General features: G+C 48.3%; 1 non-coding gene and 1 pseudogene across 1 annotated transcript; both read left to right on the forward strand.

The window, feature by feature from the left end:
• Positions 1 to 15,437: 15,437 nt before the first annotated feature.
• LOC147748730 (18S ribosomal RNA) lies at positions 15,438 to 17,162 on the forward strand (annotated as a pseudogene).
• A 3,797-nt stretch (positions 17,163 to 20,959) lies between these two features.
• Positions 20,960 to 21,113, forward strand: LOC147748731 (5.8S ribosomal RNA). Its single transcript, XR_015300148.1, has one exon. It is a non-coding gene; the product is annotated as a 5.8S ribosomal RNA (ribosomal RNA).
• Positions 21,114 to 21,996: the final 883 nt, after the last annotated feature.

Consider the following 21,996-nt stretch of genomic DNA (forward strand, 5'->3'; position numbering starts at 1 on the left):
GGAATCCAGACAGGCCTTGCTGGGGCTGTTGCTGGTGGTGCCTCGTCAGTGGTACTTGGCTGTTGCTTTAACTTTATGTTGCTTAAGGATTTTCTTGTTTCATTCAGTTCCTGTAAAACAGCCAAACGATCCTTTACATCAAAGTGCGTTGTTTCTTCTTGTACCACTGACATCTGACTATCGAGGTCCTGAACACGCATTCTAATTCCGAACAATAGTTCGTATGGGCTGAAACCTTTTAGAGAATTTCTTGGCATGTTGTTAAGACTAGTCTGGACACTTATTAAATGTTTGACCCACCCAGCGCCTGAACCTAATACCTTCGCTGTTATAGATTGCTTTATGTCCCGGTTTTTTCTTTCTACCACACTGTTCCCTTCGGGGTGCGACGGACAAGAATACCGCAACCCAATTCCCATGCTGGCCATGGCCTCCTTATAAGCTCGAGAGCTAAAAGCAGGACCCTGGTCAGAATGGAACGTGGTAATTGCGTATGTGCCGATATAGACTCGCAAATCTTTTATAACCGTTCTAGCGTCAGCCGAGCGCTGGAGGCCTCATTCTTTTAAGTGCTTTTCGTCTTAATGGTGTACACTGGGACGCGCTTCTCTTCTTTGATTGCGCAGATAGACCGCCTTATGCTGTCTAGAAGGGATCCTGAAACTACACTGGCCTGTTCATTACTGCGATCTCTGTTGCAGTTTTCACAATTTTGAGCAAAACATTGAATATCTATACTCATTCCTGGCCACCAGTACTCTGATTGCAATTCTTTCAGAGAGGCTTTGATTGTTTGGTGTCTCAGACCCAACCCCTTGTGTGCTTCCAGTAAGAGGAAGCCCCTCCTGCTCCTGTTTGGAATTACTCTGTCCCCCACTCCAGGGATTCGAGCAAAAGGAACGGAGTTTGCATCTATTACGTATGCATAATTGAGTGGATAGTTTACGGGTAGTGCTGCACAGTCGCCTTTTACGGTCGTTTTTACTGCCAGCATGGTTTCCCCGTCTATGTATTTATCTGTACGCTTTTTTGTGGCTACGGAAGCCGGTTTAGTTGCTTCCGTTGTGGCTGTATTAGCCAATGAATTCCCTGCAACGTGAACGCCATCACGTCGAAGACTCTGTGCGTGAATCACATGAGTCTTTTGTAGTTCTTTGTGTAAAAGAGCTACCTGTTTCCAGAGCAATTTATGCTTTATTGTGGCACCTGTGTCATCTTTGTAATCGTTTTCAATCCAACTCTGCAGTTTATTGTTGTAAGAGTTGACGCAAAAATGAGAATCGCACACTATAAGTGTCGGGAATTCACGTTCTGCATTTTCGAGCGCCATCTTTAAAGATCTGATTTCAGTTCTCTGAACCGAACAGTTTCTTACAGATTCAGTTTTTGTTACTTTCGGTCTGAATTTACCGCACAGCCAACGACCTTTAATAATCGCACATGCTGCATCGTAGGATTTTCTCTCTACGTTGAAATGCTGTACAAAGCTATCTGTATAGATTATACAGGCGTATTGTGGGAGAGGCAGAATTTCGATTGGCAGAGGATATTCTTCTTCATATTCTAAATCACTCAGTTCTTCAAATTGCGGGGCGAAATAGTATTTCACATCTTCCGCTCCCAGAGAATCTATGCACTGTATCCATTTCGGATCCAGTGACACTGTAGGCAGGTTTACTGGGCTGAATAGCGCTTCGAAGGCGGATTCCGCTGTAAGGATATTAATCTGTTTGCCGTGTGCTAGTTCTTGTTCATTTGCTAATGCGATTTGCACTGCTTTCACAGTTCTTTCTGTGGGACTGAATGTTTTTTCTGCTTGTGTGTACAAGTGAGATTTAATTGAAATTGGTACCTTTTCTCCCTCATTAGAGGTTAGGTACGTAAATCCGCATCTTCCTGGGATGACTCGGATTACAAGATCGATCGTGTTGTCACGTGTATCTAATTTTGTTTTTGCTAACATGTCTGTTTGCAGTGATCTCAAAATTTCTGTGTGTTTTTTAGTCCAATTGATTTGTTTAAAATCAGGTTTAATAAGTTCGTAGAGAGGTTTAACCCTCTCGGCGTAATTTAGGATGTAAGTTCTTCCGAAATTCAGAAAACCTAGAATGGATTGTAAATTCTTCCGCGTTTTTGGAGCTTGGAGTACAGCGCACTTCTCTAAGAAGTTGTCTGCTAGGCTTTTCCCTTCACTTGATCATTCGTACCCTAAGAACAGTACTGTCAGATGGGCAATTCGAGACTTTTTAAAGTTGAATTTGTAACCCTCTGCTGCGAACCCAAGTATTATGGTGTTCACTCTTTTCAAATGAGTATCCAAGTCGTCGTCTGTGAGATAAATATCATCTACGTAAGACAATGCTTCATCATCATAGATTTGTAGTAACTCTGTTACCCTAGCTGAGAATAGTCCTGGGCTGTTCTTGAACCCCTGTGGGAGTCGACAGAATTTTTTCTGTGACCCAAATGCGGAGAAAGCGGTCAAATATCTGCTTTCTGGTGCAATGTTTTGACAAAAGAGTCCATTAGATATGTCTAATGTCGTTTTATATTTTTTCCTAACTATATTATTCATTAGGGCTGCACTATGCGAGTTTTGTACTGCAAAAGTTTTGCAACATGTATTAAGATGTCTGTAGTCCAAAACTAGACGATATGAATTGTCTGGCTTGGAGACAGGAAACAAAGGATTGTTCATTTGAGAGGTGCATGTTTCAATCACCCCCTGGTACTCAAGTTGATCTAAGATCTCCCCGACTTGTTTTTTAGCTTCTTGCTTTATGGGATACTGCAGTTGGGCAGTTGGTTCACTTTTTAGTTGGATTTTGTGAGGAGGTGAATCCTCATCCCATCCTACATGATTTTTATATAATGCAGGTGCCTGGGCTACTGCCCATTTCCTTGCATATGTATATTTTTTGTGAATCGGAATGTGATTCGAGAAGGCAGGCATAATCACTTCTTCGCCACGAGGGCACTCCCTGACAAACTCTGGGGGCCAATCTTTTTCAGCTAACAGAATATCATAGCCTTTTGAGAGTTTAGCCCAAAATAGACCCTTAATTTTCCTAGTCTTATCACCCTCTATACGCAATGTTATTTCGTATATTTTATGGGGCTCGCTAAGTCTGGCGTCGGCAGTTTCAACCTGAATGAATTCATTCGTGTCCACTGTCTCCAGATGACTCATCAAGATCTTGCGCGCTATACTGATCTCTGCTGCACTGTCCAACATTGTCAATGCCCACTCCCCGTTTTTCAACTGTGTCCTCAGTATTCTCGGCATGGTTGATTACTCTAATACTGGCTACCTTCTTTTTCTGAAATTGAGATTTCTTATTTTGAGCAGGTTCCTTGTCTTTGGACTTGGTGTGCTCTCCTGGGTCTGACCGTCCTCTTCTTTCCGAAATCTGTGGAAGAGATCGAGAGGGACGTGTATCAATACTTTGATATCTATCAGGTTTTTTCAGATTATCCCTATTTCTAAGGTTATGTCTTTTCTCAGAGGGCTCCCTCTGGGGAGACTGGCGTTCTCGAGTCGGAGTTCTTTCCCTCCGTCGAGGAGACCTTCCTCTGGACTGGAAAACTTTTTCCTTGGGAGTGGATTGTTTATTTCCATCCCAGCTCTTTTTAGGAGTGTTTAAATTATTTTTAATAAATAATTTTTCAGGGTTTTCGAGCAGTTGGGGCTTTACTGGTTTCCCACCCAAGCTGTCTCTACCTAATTCTTCATAGCATTTTTCTATGATTTTTGCAAGCTCAACCGGATCTTTTATATCTGTTTCCTTCAACTTCTGGCGAATCGCCACAGATGCTGCTTCTCCTCTTATGTTGGCTAATAATATAGCCGAGACCTGCTTGAAGTCTTTCAGTAATTTCATACCTAGATTTAAAGCGGGCTCTGGACCGAATTCATTTTGAATCTGTTTTAGCACTTCTGGTATTACCGCCATAGACGGAACACCGTGTGTTTTTGTGTAAATGGAAGCAAAGACTGTACCCCAAGTGTCACAGTCCTCCACATGTGGTGCGATTCCCATAGGAAGGCAGATGGTCAAGATTCTGTGTTTCTCAATAGGGGTAGTATCAGGAAATACTGCCTCTATTTGAGTGATTTTCTGTGCTAACCAGAAAGGAATTTGTTCCCGTTTTACGGGTGTTTTACCAAGACATGACTGTATGTTCTGTGGTGTAATTTTATTTGTGTTCCCCTGATGAGGGGTCAGCTGTGGTGTATTAACAGCTGGCTGGACTGTTGCAGTCCGCATTACATATTGGACTAATTGCCTATGTATTTTTATTAATGTGTTTAGCTGTACTAACAGCTCTTCTCTAGACATTTTTACAATGTCCGGATGTGGTGTGTAGCTGGCTAGAACCGGCCACGTTGCTCCTGGTCTACCTAGTGGACCGAGCCTAGTTATGTGATCATTGTGTTTTAGGGCGCCATTAAACCAGAGCAGGTGCTCTTGAAATTTAAGTGGAATTTCAATCTCCTCGAAAGGAGCGTACTCTTCCGGAGGTTTCTCTATTTTGTAATAGTGAAACTCTTTTGTTATAGCGTTTACCGCTGGAAAGTTTATCCATGCATAGAATACCTCTGTCTGCCGATACTCGTGAGCCTCTATCACGAAAATTACTGTACCACCTTGAGGTGTCAGTCCGTTTTCTATAAGTTTTAAAGTTATAGATCTTCTTAAGTGTGCCCGGATGATTATAGCATCCGGGTCTGTGTATTCGGGACCTTGCTGAGTCGCATCTGCTGCGGCCCCAGGGGTTCTGTTATTTTCTGGCATTGTTAAAATGCAAGGTTTGCAGAGTAGGTCTCCAAGGAGACAAAGATTAGGTGCACAATATTTTGGAACACTGTATCCTTCAACGTTGAATAAACCAGAGCTTTACATAGGAATCTCTTCCTACTAAGGTCGGGCGGATTTTAACCTTTCACCCACTCCAGACGTCTATTGGAGTATTTACGGGAGAAAGGGGTGTGAAATATGCACGACTGAGTTACTCTAAAAGTCTTGCGTTAGTTTATCGCCTTACCAAACGTTAGGGCGCCATGTAGTGTAGTTCCTAGTTTCCCACTAGGCCCTGCGCATTGGAATAACATAAACAGTAGTATAGACGTGGAACTGCAGATATTCCAGGCCTCCACTGACTATGCTAAACTTAATTGGGTGTGTTACCAACTAGCTCAGAGGTCACTGGAAACTTTCTTCTCTGCATGGGAGGTGATCAGCTTCCCTGGCACAGACAAGAAGGGATTCAATTTCAATTTCAAAAACTTTATTCGGAGACATGTAAATCATGTCCATAAAAGTACATACATATAATACATGTTAAAGGAAAATACACTTTACAATCGCAATCCGCAAAAAAGAATACAGTGTGATACATATAATGAATCAAATAACACACTTTAAAAGGGTTCCAATGAATAAATTATTTTAAAAATTATTTTAAAAATTCATGCTTTTCCTAGAACTAATTGCCTTGAGTAAATAACTAGCCGTATAAAAACAGATGTCAGGGTGATGCAAATTAAAAAGTAATTTCATTGCCGCTTTGATGGTTCTTGCTCCAAATTTAATAAATAAAGGTTTTAAAAAGAATTTACGATATTCACTATACAGGTTACATATAAGTAGAAAGTGCTCTGTGCTTTGTTCTGAAATGTTGTCGCACCGACATGGACCTGTAGGGCGCATCTTAATCTCAGGGAATGCAACCAATAGGTGGACCGTACCCATCCTCATCCTGGTAAGAACAAACCGATGTTGCCCTTTGGTTACCTGGAGGAGGTAAGGGTGTAGGCCCACAAGTTCGTTCAATTGGTTGTAACTTATACAAGTGGAAAGTTTGAGATCATCCGTGGCTCGTCTTTCAGCACAGTGATTTAAAAAGATTAATTTCAGACTGTCTTTAGAAAGATCAGAAGCAGAACAGTGATCTAATGTAACGTTTAACCCAAACACATTAGAGAAAGATTCAATTGTGTATTTAATCCATGGGATTTTGAGAAAATAGTCTAGACGTAAACAATCCTCAATGATAGCCCTATTAAATGAGGTTTCGTCTTTCATCCAGACCGAACGCCATAGTGTCAGAGGTCTCAGCAGTAATAGATCATTTAGATGATTTAGTCCTAGTTCTTTGTGGACCAAATTATTGGCAGTGGATGTCGGGAGACACAATAATTTTTTCAGAAATTTATTCTCTTCTACCTGTAAAGGTTCTACCCTGGATACCCCCCATACCCCTGCTCCGTAGAGAGCAGCTGAAAGACACCTAGCTTCAAAGATCTTAAGCATTTCTTTGGGCCTTCTACTACCTAATTTGCTTGCAAAAGCAAATATTCCATTGGCGCTCCTGGTCATTTTGTCGCGCACCACCTTATGCTCGACATCCCAGCGACCATTTTTGGAGAAGGTAACCCCCAGGTAGCAGAAGTTTTCCACACACTGCACCACTTGACCATCAATAAGAAACCTATAGGGTTTTTTAGTTTTAACATTTCTAGCTCCACACTCCATCACATATGTCTTGCTCTTGTTAATGACCAACTTTCTTTTTTCAATAAAGGCCACAAAGTTGTCCATCAAAAGCTGTAGACCCCGAGGAGTCCTAGAAAGCAACACAGCGTCGTCCGCATAGAGTAACACGGGGATGGTACTTGTGTTTACTCTAGGGGCGTCTACTGGTGCTTTCTTAAGGATCGAGTCTACTTCATTAATAAATAGAGTGAAACGCAGGGGTGCCAAAACACACCCTTGTCTGATACCTCTCCTGACCCTGAATTTGTCTGTACATTCGCCCGAAGGCCCGTACCGAACACTCGAGCTAAGCCTCTCGTACAAACGGGCCAGAAAATAGATAATTTCCCTAGGTGCTCCCATTTCTAGCAAGATAGTCCATAGTATGGCATGATCAACCAAGTCAAAAGCGCTGCTCAGATCAGCGAAACAGAGGTAGAGTGAACCATTTTTAGCTCGGGTGTATTTCCCTATCAGGAGTTCCAGGTTTAAACATTGTTCAATGCAACCTCTTCCTTTCCTGAACCCATATTGGCAGTCTGTTATTATCTGATTAGACTCTGCCCATTCTTCTAATCGAACGAGGAGTACACGGCTCATAATCTTGACGGACGAATCCAGCAATGAGATTGGCCGGTAGTTTTTAACGTTTCCTCGATCCCCTTTCTTGTGAATGGGGACTATTATTGATTCAGACCAGGTACACGGGATAGTATAGCGAACAGCAGCATTAAAAACTTTGACTAGTACTGGCCCCCAAGTCTCAGGTGCGGATTTATACACATCAACTGGAACACCGTCGGGTCCCTGGGCCTTTCCGCCCTTACTAGCCCTGATACTACTTAGAACCTCCTGTAAGGTGATATCTAGGCTAAGTACTGGCCAAGAGCAACTTGTCGGCAACATTACCATATTGGAATTGAAAATGCCGGAGAAATGCTGTACCCATGATTCCTTACCTACGTTTGAGGTTAACACAGGCAATTGATCATCTTTTAAAAAAGGGCTGTTTACTACTGTCCAAAAAAGAGAACAATTTTTCGAAACAGCCGCTAGATCAAGTCTCTCCCATGCTTCCTCTCGTAGTTCAACTTTCCTTTGCTTAAGAACTAAATTATAATCAGATCTGAGCTTGGCTACAACCGTTTTGTCTCTAGGTTTGGTGGATAATGCCTTTTTTAAGGTCTTCCGGGCCACAGTACATGCATTATTGAACCATCCCCTGGCTTTATTGTTAATATTTCCAGCAGCCCTAGTAAACTTACCACTAATAAAAACATTGATTTTAGTAAAGTAAATAATACAGGCCTCCATATTTGACTTCTCATCAATGATTGCTGTAATGTCGTTTGAGCAGCATGAGATAATACAATTAGAAGTTACTTCAGCTTTATCCCCAGCCCACCTTATTCTAAATCCATTCGGCCTATGTACATCAATGTTTGTAATAGGGCTACTATCTGGAATTATGCGAGCTTTCCAAAACCTAGTTTCAATAACAAGACAGTTATGATCACTAACCATATAGTCTACAACCCTGACATCAGAGCTAAAATGAGCTAGTTCGGAAGACATACAGATAAAATCAATTACAGTGTTCGCCCCCCTCCCTACAAAAGTTGGCAAGCTATCACCCTTCCCATCCTGCTCAATCTCTAGAACCTCCATATCATAGGCGAGTAGGAAGGAGTTCAAAGTTTCTCCGTATGTATTGTGTGGGAAATGTGTAGCTGGCTCTCCAACACGGTTCAAAGTGCCACACAACTTTTGATTAGAGAGAGGGCAAGCAGAAATATTAAAATCTCCAACATATATGAACTCAAAAACTGTATTAGAAGCTTTCATCAATTGTTTGATTGCGATGTCTAATTCTAAAATAACCATGTGTCTGCTAGCATCAAAAACATTATTATACATATTAATCAGTAGAATGTTTTTGTCTGCCTCATCGACTAACCACAGCAGTTGGGAATTATTGCCCACGGTGATATGCTCCTTCACCCTAGTTCGCATTTTCACAGAAATCAGAATTAGCAAACCGCCTTTGGCCCTCCCTGAGGTAGTTGCCACTGCTGGTAGCTCATATGCTACAAAACCATCAAGGCCCTTAAAGTTTAGACACCAGGTCTCTTGTAGACATAAGATATCAAATGTTCTGATTAGTTCTAGCCACCCTAATACTTCAAATTTAGAAGCTAGTCCTGCTATGTTCCAACTAGCAATATGGCAAGATGTTGATGCCCCCTCTAAGATGTTGCAAGGTGTACCCACAGACTTAAGCAGTGTACTACCTATAGTATTTGGGGACTGATTTAGGTCTACTCCTGCGGATGCTTCGGCAATCTTGTGTCTGACCTCTTGTCAATCGCAGTTATTAAGACCAGACAGGGCATCAAACCCGTTTTGTAATAGCAGGCTTGGTACTAGGGGAGAAGCCCAACGGTTATGCATATTCAAGTTGTTGTCCCATCCTAATGCTGGCGTTTTTGGTAGGGTTACATTTTGCTGTTCCCCATAAAAGAATTTTAATGTTAGGGGAACCACCGTACCTCTTCTACGCTGAGGCGGAAGAATATGCATTAGGACATTTGGGAGTACTCCAGGGTGTGCAAAGGTCACCGCCACACAATCCCCTTTAAATCTTTTGGGGCGATTCCCAATCCAGGGAACGCGTTTAACTGCTTTAATATCGTGTGCCAGTAGCTGTTTCCCTCCAGGTGCTAACCTCATATTACCTGAGAGCCAATGGAGGGCCTTACTAGTCAGAGAGCTAGATGACTCGATAGTGCCGGCGTCCAAAAGGGGAACATTAGCTAACACCAGCACAACAGGTGAGGCTTCCTCGATAAACTGCAGTGGGTCTATACCGTGAACTTGTGCTTTTGGTAAATTTACTATCAGTGGGCGCCCTTCTGCTGTTGTTACGTGTTGATTATCTTTTGGGGCCGGCATATGGACTTGATTAGTCAGCACACCAGATGGCCCTTCTCCATCTTGGTTAACCCCTTCGGTAGTATTTCTTGTTGTTAATAAGATATTAAGACTGCCTATTTCCTCCGTCAACTTTGTTTGCACACCTCCAAGTCTTTTTACTTCAGCCTGCAATTTATCAATTTTAGAGATCAGAGGTTTTACAATTTCATTAAGTTTACCCTCTAAAACCTCAAGCAGTTTACTAAACATTTCGTCATCCCCTCTGTTTCTTAAAGTCCCTTCCCCTACAGCCTTTTGAGGAGCTCTCAAGGAGCCTGGGGATAATGTTCTTTTCCTTTTCACTCTTGGCCTTGGACCGCCCTGTTTCCGCTGATTCTTCACACAGGTGCGCACAGGCCGGGGTGTGTGCTCAATCGGTGGTAAATCGTCCTCCACAGGACCAATTACAGTTTCTGGGTCTGAGTCTATAACATTGTCAAAGTCTACATCCAGAATAACAGGGGATGGTAACGTGATCAATGGCTGGCTACCAGGCTCAGTAATAGGTGATGCATTTGATGAAACCCTGGTCTCCACCAACACGAAAGGGCTATCATCAGTCGACAGAGGTAAAGTAGGGCTTAACCTGCGCAGATCTGGTGACTGGATTAGCCCAAGTGATTCCCTCCTTTGTTCGTTTATTTTCTTTACTGTTTGCACAACATAGTTACCCATGGTGTTTGCGGGCAGAGCAGCAGGTTTCTTTTTGGACATCATCTGTATATAATGCAGTTAACAAACAACACAGGGACGACAACAGAGTCTTACTTGTAGGAGCGTCTCTGAATGAACAGGGGGTCGGGCCCTGCCCCTGCCTGCCGATGACGGCCGTAGACGGCCCGCCCTTTGCCTGGGCTTAGCCCGCGCGCGGTCCCGCGACGCGGGGGCTCTCCTCTCTTTTGTAGCGCCTCCGAGCGCGGTGTAGGCAATGGCGGCTTCCCCCGCTAAGGCTCCTGGTCGTTGTGGTCCCCTCGCTCCTCGCTGCGCTGATGTGAAAAGTGCAGCAGCGGGAGGGAGACCGGCAGCAGCACTGCGAGACACCAACAAAAGACTCCGCAGTAAATTTTGCCCCCGAAATGCTTTGACAGAGCCCCGCTCCACCGGGGCTCTCCTCTCTTTTGTAGCGCCTCCGAGCGCGGTGTAGGCAATGGCGGCTTCCCCCGCTAAGGCTCCTGGTCGTTGTGGTCCCCTCGCTGCGCTGATGTGAAAAGTGCAGCAGCGGGAGGGAGACCGGCAGCAGCACTGCGAGACACCAACAAAAGACTCCGCAGTAAATTTTGCCCCCGAAATGCTTTGACAGAGCCCCCAAGAAGGGATTCAGTTTTCCAACAACCGTGCAACATGACAACTTTGCTCCTCAGATCAAGAGTCAATCTCTAGGGTCGTGTGAAACAATAGACATGTATTTCACTCAGTCAGTCTAGTGCAGTTTATTTCACGAGATGTAGAGAACAGAGAGACGGGCGTTTGTCAATAAAGGGTTAACATTTATTGAACAGTCTTTCTTCTCGTACAAGAGAAATGTATTGCCACAATTGCAAGAATTGTTATTATAAAAAGTACGTACAGTAAGATAAGGATTGCGAAATAGAACTGTAAAAGCATTGATATGGTTTCTTAGCCATACAATGGTTTAAAAGTAATAAAACATATATACAGTCATATATACATTAGGCTAACATACTCAACTGGTGCTTCTAACTAAGCCTACCCCAGTGTGCCTGACCTAAGCCTAACACGTGGAAGGGGAGTAAGTAAGTAGCTTTAAGTTAAGTTGGTTTTGCCAAGGTTTGTTTCAAGAATTCTCGTCTAAGGGTTTAGTCAACACCATACCTCTGAATAGAATGATGGAGGATTGTTATCTCCTTCAGGGGTCACTCTCGATATCCCAGTCACCCGCGAGGGTAGACCGGAAACGCCGGAGCTGGATTTCTCTGCACGAGAAAGGCAGCTGCTCTCTTCAGCGCGTCGAGGAAGGAGGGGGGACAGCGTCCGCGGGCAGCTGGAATCTGCTGGATGTCTTCGCAGAGGGACGGCTGTTCAGCTCCTAAGCGTACTGCACCATCGTTCGCGCTTTAGCAGCGATAATGGTATCAGTAGCTTCACCACCAAGGGGACAGCAGGCTGCAGCGACAGAGTGCTAGCTTCACCAACATGGGGTCTTACAGGCAGCTGGCATCAGCAACAGTAGCTCGTACAACAGCCCGTACAACAGCAATTGCTTAAGGCAACGTTGGTAATATTTATACCTGACAGGTGCCGGGTTTGACGCAAGTTTGCTGGACATAAGACGTCAATTAAAGATGTCACTAGGAAGTGATAGTTATCAGTTGCTCATTAGAGTTCCATTACTAATCAAAACACAGCAAGCGGGGATTTCCAGGTTTGCTGAGTTTTTATCTTGTTGAAGAACTCGGAGTGTTAATCTAGGAATATCAGATAGTGACTTCTGCTATGTCATTGCACTAATTGGTCGCAAAGGAAGTGGCAGAGAGAACTATGCTGGAATGTGGCTCTGTTCGTGTGAGGCCAGAGATGACTTTTCAGAAAATCGCACTTGAACGGTTATGCCAATATAGGTAATAAATGGATTTATAGCCGAATAGGGGCATAAGGTCACAGTATCGATCAGGAACCTAGATAAACACGCAACATGCTACTCCCTATCCTCTACAACAACTAAGTTCAGTAGAACCTATGTATACTAGTCTTGTTTTATATGTACCTAACAGGTACCTGTATGATCTTTCAAATGATAATCTCAAAGATTGTAATGGTAAAACAACAGCAAGCTCAGATCCCAATCCGCTGCTCACCAATGTGAGAAGTTGGCCTGGTATATAATGCTCACTAATTCTAGTGATCACTTTGTACCATGCCAAGCAACCCTTATGATGATCGGTTGTAAGTCAACCTTATAGACCAGTTATCCTAGTGGTAACGTGGACAAAGCAGTCTTAGGCTAAACTCTGAAAGTCATGTGAAGCCAGCTGTATTACCATACACAACCCCCTTGAATACCAAATGAAAGGACACCACACAGATATATATTGAATATATATATATATATATTTATTAACTACAAATATCCCCTGAACTCTTTATGAGCACAGAAGCACAAGCGTTAAACAAAACACAGTTTAAAATACACAAAAGTTGCACAATATGGATGAGCCCTAGGGGCCACCTAAACCATATACTAAGAAAGTGGTATAAGAGATACCAATCGATAGGGAATCAGGCCTAGGGCCTTGGGAATCGCTGGAGCTGATCGGGACTAGCAGTGACTAAGTCGGGAAAGGCCCGCGGGACTCGGGTGCAGTGTTTAAAGTGCACGCACTCACCAATGTAAAGTCTATGGCGCGTAAAAGTTGTAAAGTTAGTTAGTTCGGAACCTTCCGAGTGACCTAGAAAGCTGAAGCTTGAGACACAGGCCCTAGAGGTGTGTACCAGTGTAGGAACACCGGCGTTGCTGATTTACCTCACCCACAGGAAGCGGGTGCATAGGGTCGATGTAGTGTTGGGTTTCGTCACGCTGGTCGATGGTGCTTGGAGCTGAAGATGCTGCAGGCGGCTCAATGTGAAGAGTTCTGGTGGAACCAAGGGTGGATCTGAAGATGTGAAGACCTGAAAGCAGAGGGGGCAATGTTCAAAGTCACTAGCCAGTGACTACCGTGGAACCAGATTGGAACCAGGCGATGTCGGGTGCAAACAGGCGTTGAGGTGTAGCTTCTCTCTGCAGCCACGTGGACACTGGGGGTCGAGGACGTCCAGGAGTCGGTCACGAGCTGTCCCACGCAGGCTTCTCGCTGTTGGCGGTGTCAGCAACTTGATCGGAGCAAACAGGCCTTGGCTAATGCAAGCCACGCAGGAGTTGAAAAAGGCTTCTTACTCGGACCAGCAAGGTCAGAGCGGGTGCTCCATTTTTTTTTCAAGTCTGGAGCAACCAGACCCGCAGTGTTGTTCTTCGGTTTCGTCGCCAAGATGGCCGCTGATCACGTGGCTAGTGGCCGGGATGGCGCGTCGAGTGGCACAATGCAAAAGGGCCCCACGCAGATCGTGGAGATGCTGGGGGGCTGATCTTCGGTGCAAGGGTTGCTCGGTGATGGGGGTTTTCAGTCCCCAAAGCACAACATCCAGGATGCCTCTGATGCTGCGCAGTCAGCTCTTCAGGTGTCTTCCAAGATGTCCGGTCCCACGTCTCTTGGTGCCTCCACGGGTCCCTTCTTTGCAGGGACTGTGGATCGGGCTTTGAGAAGTCTGGGAGTATGGGTCTTGTCAGGCTCTGGGCTCGGGCTCCAGCGGGAGGCGGCGGCAAAGCAGACGTCGATTCGCTGGTTGGTACCTGTATTCACAGGGTGGCCACTCCTAGGCCACAAGGGAGATTCTCTTCAGTCTTCTGTGCAGCAGAATGTCGAAGTCCAGTCGTCTTCTTAGTTTAAAGTTGATTTCAGGATGATCTGCTGTGCAATGGCACTGCTCCCACTCTTATTCCCAATCTGAGGGGTGGATCACCTACTAGGTCCCTCCTCTGGGTGGGACCAGGAAGGGGGCGGTTACACCCCCTTTCCTTTGTCCAGCTCCTCGCCAGCCCTGGGTCTGGAAAGTCCCAGGACCGGTTTGGACTGGCTTATGCACGGGGACACCTTGTGTGCCCCGGGCATGTCTCAATCTATTCAGCCCTGTCCTACCCAATACACAAAACCCTGTCTGGGGTGGTGCTCGCACCTCCCAAGGCAGGAAACCCTTTGTCCAAGCCTTCCTCGCTGGAAGGACTCCCAGCAGCAGGAGGTCAGACTTGTGTCTGTGGTGGCAGCATCCATTTTGTGATGCTGAGGCTCTGGTTAACTTTAACCGGGGTTAAGGCTACACACATGTCGTGTCCCTCTAGAAGGGTGGAATGCTATCCCCGTCGACAGAACTGTCGAGGGGATAGTATTCCAAATCGTATGACACCTTACTCGACATGTTTTGATAAAGCCAAACCAAAGATAGCATATAACCGCGAGGATTATAATGCACTTAAGAGTATATGGTATGGCAATATCCCGGAACAGCTAAGGGAGTGGTTCCCGACAGCTGCAGACAGGCTCAGCTCATGCTAGAGCACCATCTCACATATTTCCAAGCACTCTACCTCCAGGATTGATGAGGCCTTCCATAGGAGTGGCTGATAGGAACATATGTGTCCAGTTTAAGGTTAGATATAGGGATACTATACCAAAGTAAGAGGTGATTACACCACCTTACCCCAGCTGAGTGATCAGCCAGTTGTGTCAAATATGGAGGCCAGGCCAGGGGTGGCACAATACATGCTGCAGCCCCTGGTAGGCCTTGGAAACACCTATGCCCTCGGTACCTAGGGTACACTGTTACAGGGGCCAATAAGGTGAACCAGTTCCAATTCGTAATGCACCTAATGTGCATTGGTGGTAATTTAGAGAGAGAACAGCAGGCTGTAGGTCTGATTAGCAGGCCCACAGCCACATTAAGTCATAAACCAGTGAAGCAAAAAGCAAAAATTTGGGGTGACCATAGGATAGCAGACCCTACTCTCCTTCAGTACTTACGTTTTACCAGTGATTACTTGTTGTGTGCTATATTTGTTATTTGGTGCTACAGTTTTTATATGTGCTATGTGCTAAGCGTTATTCCTACAAAGTGCTAATTCGACCAAGTGCTAGTTCTGAAAGTGCTTATTCCTGACAGTGGTCTATGTGGCCCTGTCCCATGTATGTAATCCCCTGTATATTCTGGCCGTGCCTCTGGCACATTATAAAGTGTGTGTTTATTATCTAATGAGTTTGGTATAATACAAAGGCTATTTTTATATATAACCTTGTGTGGAGTTTCCTTTGTGGTGGGCCTTGGGTGTTGTTGCTGGGTGCGTGCGCAAATACTTAACCCCTTCCATGCTCATGACGAGCTCAGCTCGTCATGCAGCACAGTGCTCGTGTACTTATGACAAGCTGAGCTCGTCATGAACAAGGGGATTCAGCATCCAGGGAGAATTGCTGTAGCATTGAAGGTGTTAACCTACATTGCCTCCGGGATAAGCGTTACTGCTCATGTCACGTTACCTAGAGGGTGAGCAGGGGTTATCTTTGGTGTGTAACTCCCTTGCCCTGACTAGAGTGGTGATTTCTGCCTGGCTTTGGCGCAAGCCTTAGCCAACCGGAAATCGCCATTTCTAAAACTGCCCTATCAACTTTCGATGGTACTTTCTGTGCCTACCATGATGACCACGGGTAACAGGAATCAGGGTTCGATTCCGGAGAGGGAGCCTGAGAAACGGCTACCATATCCAAGGAAGGCAGCAGGCGCGCAAATTACCCACTCCCGACTCGAGGAGGTAGTGACGAAAAATAACAATACAGGACTCTTTTGAGGCCCTGTAATTGGAATGAGTACACTTTAAATCCTTTAACGAGGATCCATTGGAGGGCAAGTCTGGTGCCAGCAGCTGCGGTAATTCCAGCTCCAATAGCGTATATTAAAGTTGCTGCAGTTAAAAAAGCTTGTAGTTGGATCTTGGGATCGAGCTGGCAGTCCGCCGCGAGGCGAGCTACTGCCTGTCTCAGCCCCTGCCTCTCGGCGCCCCCTTGATCTCTTGACTGAGTGTCCTGGGGGTCCGACGCGTTTACTTTGAGAAAATTAGAGTGTTCAAAGCAGGCTGGTCGCCTGAATACTTCAGCTAGGAATAATGGAATAGGACTCCGGTTCTATTTTGTTGGATTTCGGAACTGGGGCCATGATTAAGAGGGATGGCCGGGGGCATTCGTATTGTGCTGCTAGAGGTGAAATTCTTGGTCCGCCGCAAGACGAACCAAAGCGAAAGCATTTGCCAAGAATGTTTTCATTAATCAGATACCGTCGTAGTTCCGACCATAAACGATGCCGACTAGCGATCCGGCGGCGTTATTCCCATGACCCGCCAAGCAGCTTCCGGGAAACCAAAGTCTTTGTGTTCTGGCCGGAGTATGGTTGCAAAGCTGAAACGTAAAGGAATTGACGGAAGGGCACCACCAGGAGTGAAGCCTGCGGCTTAATTTCACTCAACACCGTAAACTTCACCCGGCCCGTACACAGAAAGGATTGACAGATTGATAGCTCTTTCTCGATCCTGTGGGTGGTGGTACATGTCCGTTCTTAGTTGGTGGAGCGATTTGTCTGGTTAATTCCAATAACGAACGAGACTCTTCCATCCTAACTAGTTACACGACCTCCAGCGGTCAGCATCCAACTTCTTAGAGGGACAAGTGGCGTTCAGCCACATGAGATCGAGCAATAACAGGTCTGTGATGCCCTTAGATGTCCGGGGCTGCACGAGCACTACACTGAACGGATCAGCGTGTGTCTACCCTTCGCCGACAGGTGCGGGTAACCCGCTGAACCCCGTTCATGATAGGGATTGGGGATTGCAATTATTTCCCATGAACGAGGAATTCCCAGTAAGTGCGGGTCATAAGCTCACGTTGATTAAGTCCCTGCCCTTTGTACACACCGCCCGTCGCTACTACCCATTGGATGGTTTAGTGAGGTCCTCAGATCGGCCCCGCCGGGGTCGGCAACGGCCCTGGCAGGGCGCCGAGAAGACGATCAAACTTGACTATCTAGAGCAGAGGTATTCAAACTTTTCCAGAATGAGCCCCCCCAGCTGAATTCCCCCAGATGTTGGGCCCCCCCACCACCCGACCAAAACCTCGGGAATCCGGCACACCACATGATCGACTGCAACGCGCACACCACGGGCCATATCCGGCAAACAATGCTCAACACAACAAGAGTGCCTAGCAAACTGCAGGCCTGTGAGTGGGTGTGGCGAAACGACAGAGGCGTACCACACAGCTCAAAACACAATCCTCCAAGGCAAAGGAAGTCATCACAACCCTCCCCATCCATCATGTACACCTTGTCATCCACCAACTCCCCCACCATTCATTCCGTCCCTCCATCTGTGCCCCATCCACATCCAAACCCCTTCAACCACTTGCAAACCCATCCACCATCCATCCCTCCATCCATCATCTCACCCATCCACCCCCTCACCCATCCATCCATCATCCATCCATCCCTTCACCCAATCCATCCCCTCACCAATCCATCCACTCTTCCACCCATCCATCCACCCACTCATCCATACAACCACTCACCCTTTCACCCAAGCTATCCTCCCACTCATCCATCCACTCCTCCATTCATCCATCCACTCTTCCACCCATCCATCCACTCCTCCACCCATCCATCCACTCACTCATCCATCCAACCACCCACCCTCTCACCCATCCAGCCATCCCCCCGCCCACTCATCCATCCACCCAGTCACTCATCCGTCCACCCACTCAACCCCCACTCATCCATCCACCCACCCACCCATTCATCCCTTCCGCTCTCCACCCTCCCCCCACTCATGCATGCACTCTGACCCATCCATCTCCATGCTCCTCTCCTCACCCATCCATGCACACACCTGCCCATCCACTCTGCCAATCATTCATCCATGTCCTCACTCATCCATGCATCCATCCATCCATCCTCCCCCTCTCTCTCCATTCCCCCCTCACCCAGCCACTCATCCCTCCATCCACCGTCACCCATCCACCCACTCATCCATCCACTCATCCTCTCATGAATCCATCCATTGACCTCTCACCCACCCCTTCACTCCTCCATCCATCCCCCGTCCATCCACCCTCCTTAATCACCCATCCATCCCCACATACACCCCTTCACTCATCCATCCATCCATTCATTCACCCCTTCACCCATCAATACATCAATCCATCCATCCATCCATCCATCACCTCTCTCATCCATCCACCCACCGACTCGTCCACCATCCACCCCCCCATCGATCCATCCACCTTTTCACTGATCCATCCATCCCTCCACCCATCCATCTACCCTTCCAACCATACACACGTCCATCCACTCCCATCCATCCCTCCACTCATGCATCCATCCTCTCTCCCACCATCCATCCACCCCTTCACCCATCCATCCACCCCCTCACTCATCCATCCACCCCCCCACCCATACATCCACCATGTCACCCACACATCCACCATTCCACCCATCACTCCACCCATACATCCACCACTCCACCCATATATCTATTCACTCACATGGCAACATAACGGACGTCTGGTGGCCGGCTCCACCCGACATCCCTCACACATTTGATGCTTCAAATTCGAATCTGCAGACCAACATCCCTGAACACAGACACTTCGGTGCCCCACACAAAGATCCTCATGAGTTGATGACCGCAGACCAGAGCCCATCGTCCTGATTCATGGCCCAAACCCGGATTGCAACCTCTCCCTCCCTTCCCAAAATAACTGAAGGACTCCCGCCCCCCCCTCACTCCCACCCCCCTTGAAAGGCTGGGGCCCTGGGCCAGAGCCCACCCCGCCCGTGCCTCAAACACTCTACAGAAACCTTCTCTCCCTTCTGGGAAGAGCTAACTCTCCCAGGAGGGGGCCAATTCACGGAGTCGACAGCTTCTGCTGCAGTGGGAGGCAAGGGGTCTCCTCTGCTAAAGCTGAAAGCGTGTCTGTTTGTTTGCTTTCGTTTTTAGCAGAGGAGACTCCTTGCCTGCACTGCAGCCGAAGCTGTCGACTCCATGAATTGGCCCCCTCCTGGGAGAATCACCCAGACAAAGGAACGGGCACAAAGGGAAGATCGGAGTGGAGCGCGCGCCCCCCCTGGGATGGTGCTGTGCCCCCTCAGGGGGGCGTGCCCCACAGTTTGAAGAACCCTGATCTAGAGGAAGTAAAAGTCGTAACAAGGTTTCCGTGTGTGAACCTGCGGAAGGATCATTAACGGCGGAGCGGCCCGAGTGACCGATGGTGCCAGCCTGAAGCCCTCAGCTGCCTCCTGAAAGCACGCACCGTAGGCACAAGGCCCGGCCCTGCCCTGGCGCGCCCCGGCTGGCAGAGCGGTCTGCAGCCACATGGGGTGCTTAAGTGAGGACCGGGACTTCGGAGGGTCTCTTCCCTCTGGGGACGGCCTGACCGACGAGTGAGGGACTGCGGATGGGGGGCAGCCCACGGAACCCAAGTTCACCCGGCACGACATACCCTTGGGTGGGGGGAAACCGAATGGCAGTGCATCCCCGGGCTGGTACCACCCCTCCCTTGAAAGGCCCTGGCGCCAGCTGGACCCTCCCACACCCGATTCCTGGTCCAGCCCGACTGGGTTCCAGGCTACCAGGGAGTGGTCTTTCTCACGCGGCAGGGCGGCCGGGAAGAGAAGGGGCCAAGGGCCTGTGAGGGGATCTTTGGCTCCTCTCAGTGGGAGGCGTGTGGGATGGGGAGCCACCTGGCTCTTCCCTACCGGCGCCTCCGACCCAGGCGAGGATGGTGGTGGGCAAATTGTCCATCAACTGTGGTTTTTGCATTTGTTACCCCGAGTGGGATGGGTATGGTCAGACGTGAGTCCCATGCTCTCCACACCACTGGATTAAAGCAAGTCGGGCTGAAGGCGGCTGGAATGCCAGAAACCGGTCCTCGGAAGCTTGTTTCCGGTCCAGGGAAGGAATGGCTTGGCAGTTCGGGCTGGACTGTTCCCACGAGGCACAGGGTCAGACTGATTTGCATATGGCCATGTCTGAACTGGGGTGGTGTGGAGTGCAAAAAAACGATGGATTTAGGCCCAGATCTCTGTACTGGGGTGAATGTATGACATTGTTCTGCATTCTGTCCATCAACTGTGGTTTTTGCATTTGTCACCCCGAGTGGGATGGGTATGGTCAGACGCGAGTCCCATGCTCTCCACCTCACTGGATTCAAGCAAGCCGGGCTGAAGACGGCTGGAATGCCAGAAACCGGTCCTCGGAAGCTTGTTTCCGGTCCAGGGAAGGCATGGCTTGGCAGTTCGGGCTGGACTGTTCCCATGAGGCACAGGGTCAGACTGATTTGCATATGGCCATGTCTGAACTGGAGTGGTGTGGAGTGCAAAAAAACGATGGATTTAGGCCCAGATCTCTGTACTGGGGTGAATGTATGACATTGTTCTCCATTCTGTCCATCAACTGTGGTTTTTGCAATTGCCAGCCTGCTGGCATGGCTCTGGACCGCCTGGCGACAGACGGCTGACATGCAGGTGGAGCGACCCTCTGTCGTTGGCAGGTACCCGGTTTGACCCGGTCCCCATGCAGCTGGGCTGAGGGGTTTGAAGACTCGTGCGGTCCCTCCCCGGCGCCTGCGGGGCTGCCTGCTCCAGTTGCACTGGGAGCCCCCATCCTAGCCTGTGGGTGGGGGGGGAATTCCAGGCCGAGCGCCTGGCAATGTTTTTTTCTCCCAACGGTGCCGTCTGACTCCCAGAGGGGAAGCCTTGAACGGGGCACTAGGGCTGTATTGCCGCGCAGGCGGAGGACGGACGGCGTCGACTTCCTCCCACCTCTCCTTCGCCTGCAGGTAGGTGAACGTTTTCAAAAAGTTGCCCATGACTCTTGGCGGTGGGTCACTTGGCTTGCGTGTTGATGAAGAACACAACTAGCTGCGAGAATTAGTGTGAATTGCAGGACACATTGATCGTCGACACTTCGAACGCACCTTGCGGCCCCAGGTTCCTCCCGAGGCTACGCCTGTCTGAGGGTCGCTCGATCGTCACTCGCCCTGGGGCTTCCCGGGGACGCGGCTGGGGCTGTTGCAGGGTTAGCTCCGCTTCACCTTCGTCCCCCCACAAGGTGAGACCCCCCGATCGCCCGTGGCAAGGTCACTCGCCGGGTCCTGCTGCGGAGGTACGCCGCTGGCGTGCCTGGCCCCTGAAAAAGGGGCCTGGTGACCGGTTTGCCCCGGGACCCGTCCCGGGGCACCTGGCTGTGTGCCTCGCGAGGCTGTCTGTGGTGTCCCACCGGCTGCCCTCGTGCACGCAACTTGGGCGCCCACCTTTGCGGCTGGCTTCCCGGGGAGGGCGAAACCCTTCTAGATGTGATTCCGGGAAAGAGGGCGTGCGCTGCTGGGACGCCAGGCCCCCTGCTCTGGCAGGGGGGCCTGGCCTTCCCCGGCAATTCCCTTTGACGCTCTGGCGTCATTCTTCCCACTACGACCTCAGAGCCGGCTGAGGTGGGATCCTGCCGTGCTTCCAGTGGCGGGCTCACCACTGGCCCGTCTCGCCTACTACGTCGGGGAGGTGGAGCATGAGCGTGCGTCATAGGACCCGAAAGATGGTGAACTATGCCTGGGCACGGCGAAGCCAGAGGAAACTCTGGTGGAGGTCCGTAGCGGTCCTGACGTGCAAATTGGTCGTCCCATCTGGGTATAGGGGCGAAAGACTAATCAAACCATCTAGTAGCTGGTTCCCTCCGAAGTTTCCCTCAGGAAAGCTGGCACACGAAGCCCCCAGTTTTATCTGGTAAAGTGAATGATTAGAGGTCTTGGGGCCAAATCGATCTCAACCTATTCTCAAACTTTAAATGGGTAAGAAGCCTGGCTCGCTGGCGTGGAGCCGGGCATGGAATGCGAGTGCCTAGTGGGCCACT

This window comes from Lissotriton vulgaris, chromosome 1_1 (genome assembly GCF_964263255.1).
Source record: "Lissotriton vulgaris chromosome 1_1, aLisVul1.2, whole genome shotgun sequence".
Taxonomy (NCBI): Eukaryota; Metazoa; Chordata; class Amphibia; order Caudata; family Salamandridae; genus Lissotriton; species Lissotriton vulgaris.